At 27.9% G+C, this 7,545-nt stretch overlaps 1 long non-coding RNA gene across 3 annotated transcripts; it reads left to right on the top strand.

The window, feature by feature from the left end:
- The first annotated feature begins 1,963 nt into the window (after window positions 1–1,963).
- On the top strand, window positions 1,964–4,286 carry LOC115981900. 3 transcript variants are annotated; one of them, XR_004089469.1, is made up of 4 exons: window positions 1,993–2,210; window positions 2,362–2,505; window positions 3,521–3,664; window positions 3,801–4,286. It is a non-coding gene; the product is annotated as an uncharacterized LOC115981900 (long non-coding RNA). The 3 variants fall into 3 exon arrangements; XR_004089468.1 differs by lacking the exon at window positions 3,521–3,664 and having other exon boundaries at window positions 2,014–2,210; XR_004089467.1 differs by lacking the exons at window positions 3,521–3,664; window positions 3,801–4,286 and having other exon boundaries at window positions 1,964–2,210; window positions 2,362–2,490.
- The last annotated feature ends 3,259 nt before the right edge of the window (window positions 4,287–7,545 follow it).

The raw sequence follows: 7,545 nt of genomic DNA, 5'->3' as shown, positions 1-7,545 counted from the left end.
TTGATATTATGCTCGAGCTTGGCTTGACTAATTAATCAAGCCAAGCCGAGTTCAAACTTTTTAGCATTCTCACGAGCTCGAGCTCAAATATTGTTTTTAAGCTTGTCTAAAAATTTTCAATGTTTTGGGAGTGTCCACACGGATAACCAAAAATCCGAATTCAATTCAATGTAAGTGATCGGTATTTCTTTGCTCTACCCGACTGCCTTGAGACTCCAATTAATGATTCATCTCTAATATTAGAACCTTATGGATTTCGAGCCCATGCAAGTGTGCTTGATTTAGATTTTGGCACATAACAGTAGTCAATCGTTGGGTTTTTGATTAATGGGAGAATGATATACTTTGTAAAGTAGCACTTCAATTTTCACTCAAAATTAAAAGATTTCATAAGGGACATCTCAACTGTAAAACTCCAATTACACAACATAATACCAATATTATCATATATATATATATATATATATATATAGAAAATGTGTTAATCAGGAAAAAAAAAATAATAATAATAATAATAATAATAATCTAGAATAGTTAAGATATGTGTTCAAAGGTATGTAACTTATTGAGATTATGGAACTTAATTGAATGTGTGAAAAAACTTTATTATATGTCTAAAACATGTATTATAAAATTTTCTTCATTAAAATATATTATAAAATTTTATTTTTGAAACAGAAAAAAAGAGAAAAAAAGAATGAGATATTTTATTTTATTTTATTTTCATATCTTGCTTTCAAACTGAAAAAGATTCCTGGTCCCCATGGTAACAACTTTCACGCACAAGTCAGAACCCAGACTCAACCAGTTCACCAACTCTTCAACATTACTTTCACATGACCAAGAAGTGCACATGGTCCTATGAGACCAATGTCTGTACGTGTGGGTCCATGAGATATCGGCCTGGTACGTATGACGCATGATAAAAAAAAAAAAAAAAGATAAATTTATGCGAAAATAACAAGTAATCGTCACAGTCGGCTATGTAAAAAAAAAGTTATAGCAAAAATTGTACCCTACAGTATTAGTGAGTGTTTGGATAGGAATTATGCTGCGTTTGGCATTTTTTTTTTTTAATTTTTTTCACGCGTTTCCAGCTTTTAAAGACAATTATTACTGTTTATGCAGTGTAACAGTACTATTCACGCACTGTTCATGAGACCTACAGCTACTTTATTCAAAAAAAAATCTCTTAAAAATAAGTTTCATGGCACTATGCATATATTTAAAAATTATTTTGCTATAATGTTTTCAGTTTTCAGTTTCAGCAAAAATAAGTTGTATCCAAATGGATCCTTAGAATTACTATTAAAAATAAATAATAAATAAATAAATAACTGCAGAACAGAGATAATGAAGAAAATGACAAAAAAAAAAAAAAACTAGGTAGGGGCTATTTGGTAGCAGATTTTAAGTATTATTGTTCAAAATTATGTGAAAACTATGGTTTAAAAAGTGTTATGAAAACACATGTTTAAAGTACTCATAATTATTCTAAAAAAAAAAATACTCATAATGCAAAAAATATGTTTGGTATCATATTTCTAATAACATTTTTTTCAAAAGTGAAAAAAATATAATTGTGTGTTTAGTATGTATAGGTGTTTTTAAGAAAAAATGTAACTTTTCTGACATAAATAGTAAGATTTTTTTTTTTTTGAGAAATAATTACACCATACTGCTAACCCCGCAGTTCGAACCCTTTCCCCCTTAGACCCTCAATCACTTTGTGCATGGGAAGGTGTCAATTCAGTTACAAGGCCTTTGGCACATAAATTGGTTGGATATTGTCAAATCTATAGATCTCACACTTTTCTAAATATTTACAAAAGTGTCATTAAGCAATATTATTTAAAAACTGAAAGCTGGATAAAATCACTTACCAAACGCTTTTTTTTTTTTTTTGGTTTGAAGTTTTCAGTGTTTAAACACTGAAAACTATTGTTTAAAATCTCTTACCAAACAAGCTCCAGCTCTTTAAAAAGATGCAATCCTCCAACACCAATGAAGGAGTGAAACATGTCACTCATCACCCCTGAATTATTTGCCCATTCCACGGTCTTTGCGTTATTTCTCACTTTCTTACCCTATTTTAAGAGCCAAGTTCCCGATTCATCAAAAATAAAAATAAAAATAGAGCCAAGTTCCCTCTAGGAAGTAAAAATCCTTTGTTCTCAACAGCCACTTCGCTCTCTTGCTACCTTGCTCAGGTGAGTCCTTAGCTCATTGTTTTTTTTTTTTTTTTTTTTCCTGTCTTTTTTATGTTTGGTTGAAAATTTGACATATCATTGGTAGATACGTGTAGTTGATGATTTTGAGATAATTTAATTATTCTTCTTTATTTTCTCAATTTGATCTTAGATCCCTAACTATTTGAGTAAAAGAATGCGGCCAAGAAATAAGATGAACCACAGAAGAAGAAAGAAAATGAGTCCAAGAGAGTTCTTAAGTGCCAATCTAAGCACATGCAGATCAAAAGTTGGAATGGGTGAATTTGGCAAAAAGGTAAAGAATATGGATGTTTGTGTTATTCTCTGTTTCATAATTGATTTTTTTTTTTTTTTTTTTTAAGGAAGTTTTCCGTTTATTTTGGTTACTTACTTGGTTAGTTTGCTTTAGATATTGCTAAAATTATTATGTCTAATGTCCATTATATCCATTTAAGAGAAAAACATGTAACCGAGAAAAGGAAAATGCGAACTAAAATTTTTTTTAGCCAATTATAATTTCTTATTATAGAGGACGGTTATGTCTTGGACATGTGAATTCATTCCTTGGTGTGTGTGTGTATATATATATACATGATCACAGTCACAACTCTGTTACAAACATGTGCTAACAGTCACAATCTTTGTTGAGCACTCACATAAGTTAATGGATAATAGCATAATGGTTAAATTTTGCACATCCAACTCCAAAAAATTTGCACATCAATCTGTTTTTTTAGAAACACATATCTATTTAAAGTTTGTGTAAAATATGATAAGCTATGGTAACCATGTATATTTACATGAATACTATATGCATGCAAATTTATTTTTTTAGTACTTCTTTACTTACATACACAAAAAGAGATATATGATTTGAGAGAGTAATAAAAAATTGATAAAAAAATAATATTTAATATTTAATAAATGAAGTAGAAATAGATGATATGATGTAGGTATTGTTAAAAAGTGATTATGTTATGTAAAATAGAAGAAGTAGATTCTTATGCTAAGATTAACATAAATTTTTACACAAATTGATGCAAATGCTCTATGTTTATTGTTTAGTGTTTACTAGGGTATTGATTTCAATCTTAAATTGTGTACGTAAATTGTGTACGTAAATATAAATAGTTAAAAGAAAAAAATTATTTGTTTTCTAATAGAAGAAGTGAAGAGACTGGATGGTTCCATGGTCTTATTTGTTGCTCACTTTTTTTTTTTTTGGGGTAAACTAATGTTCCATGGTCTTATATGTTGCTCACTTTTTTGTTTGTTTGTTTGTTTGGTTTTTTTTTTTGGTTCTCCTCAAGAATGCAAGGATGGATTATTTCGCTTGGCACTCATATGGAGATGTTCCTACTAGTTGACCTGGAAATTTTAGCCATGTATAGCTATCTGGTTTCCCAGTGGAATGGATTTTGATTTAATAATTCATCCTTCTCCATGTTTACTAGGTTAATTATATTTCAAACTCTCCCCTTAATTAGAGATGTCTTTCAGTTTCTTTTAATTCATTTGTACAATATAATTCTAATAGATATTTTCATAACTCATATTCTATATCTTATGTAAGTATTCTTTATTTTGTAGATTTAATACCATATGTTCAGTATGGTACATCTGTTGCTTTTCACCATAATTTGGGTGTAGCTATCCAAAAACTGAAGGACACTGGATGGTCTGGATTAGATTTGGACTGTGGACTCAAGGAGCTCTTTTATGAAGATCTAGAATTCAGAACAAAATTCCTTTATGGTTTGTTATCAAGCACTTAATTTGACCTTCGAAATGGATGACCAAGCATAGGAGATAAGAGATAACTAGCAATAAAGATAGGCTCAATTGGGTAGAATTATGAGACTTTACTAAGTTTTGTTTATTTTTTAAAAGTTCTAGGTGTTCAAATTTGTAGTTTTTGTAGAGAAAGTGCTCTTAATAGTTGAAAATAATCTCAATAGATTATCAACAAATTGTTTTCCTAATTGGTCTAATTAATCATTGTTAAGCTACGATTGATATGACATTTTATTTGTTTGCAAACCATTCTTATATATAAGTATGTTTTGATTCGGTATATATTTATAAATGTATTGAGATAAGCAATGCATTCAAGAAGAGAGATCATAATAATTTTTTATATATTTCAAAAGAAATTGATTGATTTGAGATTAAAGATAACATTAAAATATACTGTTACAAGTTGAAATTTTTTGAATGGTGTGAAACTCTATTTTCTCTTTCCCTTCTAAGTATAATGGTTGGGAAAATCTAATCCTCAATATAATCTATCAGTAGTAAATTGACTCATAATATGAGTAAATGAAAATTTTAATTTAAAAATAAAATTTAAAATATATAAATTTTTTTATTTATATAGAACACAAAATTCATTAATTAAAAAAGAAAGCTGCATGACATTATTTATTTTAGAGGGGAAAAAAATCATTGCCCTTTTGTTGGTTTGGTAAAGGGTTATATAAAAAAACATTTCTTAATTAAGAGTTTGATACATTTAAATGAAATTCTCTTATGAGAAAAACTTTTTTTTTTTTAACGTATGACTAATCATAATATATAATTTCATGAATATTTTGGAAAATAAATTATATTAGTGTTATGCCCGTGCGATGCATGGCTTAATAGAAAAGTATATGTAAATTAAACATAACACAAATACAAACCCTTGTAGGAGAGAATAAAAAATTTGATAATTGTTAAATAATAAATAGATAAAGTGTAAGTATTTATAATGGTTTATATAATGGATTTCATGGATTTAAAATTGCCTTAATGACTCATTAAAAAAAAAAAAAAAAAAACCAAGAAGAGAAATACATACTTGCAATAGTGTGGATAGTAGGTTTGATAAAACATTCTACTATGGATTTCACAAACATCAAATTGCCTAAGTAATAAGAAAAAACAAAATAAAACAAAAGAGAGTTAGATTTCTAATCAACATAGAAATTATGAGAGAATGAGAATTATTGATAAGGGGGAGAGAACTGATTAGAATAATAAGTAGTGTTTCTACTTTCTATCAAAAATAAAAATAAAAAAACCAAAAAAGAAAAAAATAAAAAGAGAGAAGAAGCCGTAAAAAGAAGAAGAAGCAGCCATGATAGGAATATATAAGAATACACTAAAAAAAATTCTCTCTATATATTAGAAATCCTAACTTAATTAGGATTCAAAAGTCTTCATCTAATAGATAATCTCAAAAAAAAAAATCATAATAATTTTATCTAATAGATAATCTCAAATAATATTAATCATAAAAAAATTTCAGTTCACGTAAATGACACCCATAATCCTAACTTGATATTTTCAAAGGGGCCTTGCCGTGAATGTCTCTCTCTAATTGGCCTGTCTCTATAGGAAAAAGACATGAGTTATCAGAAAAACAAAAAATCAGGTAATAAATTTATATTTTCTTTTTAATAAATAAATAAATGACTTTATGGGGTTACCAAGTAGACTTGGATGTGTGTGTGTATTCCAATGTGTACGTAACTCCTTCTATTAACGTAAAAAGGAAAAGAAAAAAAAGTAACCATGTGTGTGAAGAGTAAAAAATCACAATAAAGATTGGTTTTATCTCAATAATAAAATAGATATAGGTTATAACTCTCCAATTCATGCACATGTCTAACTCTTCCTAACTATGCACGTTGGGTTTTTTGTTCTTTTTAATTTTTTAACTTTAAAATTTGGTGAGATAGCATTAGCACGTATATTAAAAAAATTTGTTATTTTTATCTAAAAATTAGTGATAAAGCAATAGTTAATAAGAACAAATAAGAAGTTGTTTTTATCTATAAATTTGTGGAATTGTGAAGTTGAAATCTAAATCTAAAAAATAAGTGGCATGTGAACAGGAAATCCAAAAAAAAAAAAAAAAAAAAAAAAAGTAACCGTGTGTGAAGAGGAAAAAAAAAAATTTTTTTTTTTTTTTGAGAATGTAGTAAAAAATAAATTAATAATAAAAGGATTAGAATTTGGATTGTAATCTAATTAATATTTTTATCATCTTAGAAATTATAGGAGAAGAAGATAAGACTAAAAAAATTATATATTTTTTAAAAATTATAAATGTTTTCTTTTATGTGTAGTATAGTAATTAAATAAGGATTAGATGGATCAGATGAAGAATTTGAATGGTAATTAAATTAAGATATTTATCAATTTATAAATTATAGGAGCAGAAAAATTATATATATATTTTTTATAATACACATTGCTGTTTTTTTTTTTTTTTTTAATAATACACGTTGCTACCTTTTTTTATATATAAATGTTTTCTTTTACATGTAGTATAGTAATAAAATAAGGATTAAATGGGCCAGATGAAGAATTTGAATTGTAATTAAATTAAGATATTTATCAAATTAGAAATTATAGGAAAGAAAAATTATATATTTCTTAAAAAATCTAAAAATATAAATTTTTTTTTGCAATATGGTGCTCACATGAGTGATACACCTTCACTTAGGCCCAGCGCTTATAAGCTGAAGGTGGGAGGCATCTCTCCCCGATGTGGGATTGAGCAAATCCGTGAGGGTCTTCACTCAAAGCGGACAATACCTTCTAAGTGAAAGGTTCGTCCCTCCACAAGAACGATCCTTTTATCTATTATTATATTTACATTCTTTTCATTGTATTTATCTCCAATTTTTTTTTTTTTTTTTTGGAAATGTATCCAAAAAATTAAATGGAAAATGTTTCAATATTTTTGTTTCAAAATTTAAAATATAAACATATTATACTTGAGCTATATACTTACTATTTTTTCTATTTTATATTTACAATATTATTGTTTTTTTTTTTTTCATGTCAGGGAAATCTACGATTGTTATTAATTGTTAACAAACTATGATGATAAATATTCATCTTAAGGGAATCCTTGTTCTTGTTCATGAGAATAGACATGATTGTTGAACTTGAGGGAAGTAATGGTAGATTTTATTATGTCAAAACTGCGAAGAAGTTGTGAGACGGTACAAGAGGATAATATACATATATATAAATATATATATATATATATATATATTTTAAGATGTCTAACTGACAGTCATTTTTACTTTCAATGAACATTGCATGTTGATTGTACGACCCCATACATCCAAGTCCATTTGGACCTTGGGCCATGGATCACTAGTATGACCCAAGGGCCCAACCTCTGCTCTACTCAGGATCTCGGCCCGAGCCCACAAAAGCTGCGAGCCTAAGCTGGGTGTTGTTCAAATGCCTAAGAAGCAGGCAGTCGATTCCAGCTCGCATATTGCTCAGCAAGTCATCCCCGAGTAATATACATATGTTCGGTCACATCGCCTTG

The sequence above is a fragment of the Quercus lobata genome, chromosome 3 (genome assembly GCF_001633185.2).
Source record: "Quercus lobata isolate SW786 chromosome 3, ValleyOak3.0 Primary Assembly, whole genome shotgun sequence".
Classification (NCBI taxonomy): Eukaryota; Viridiplantae; Streptophyta; class Magnoliopsida; order Fagales; family Fagaceae; genus Quercus; species Quercus lobata.
Note: the sequence above shows the minus strand (reverse complement) of the source record. Positions and strands in the feature narration are given on the sequence as shown.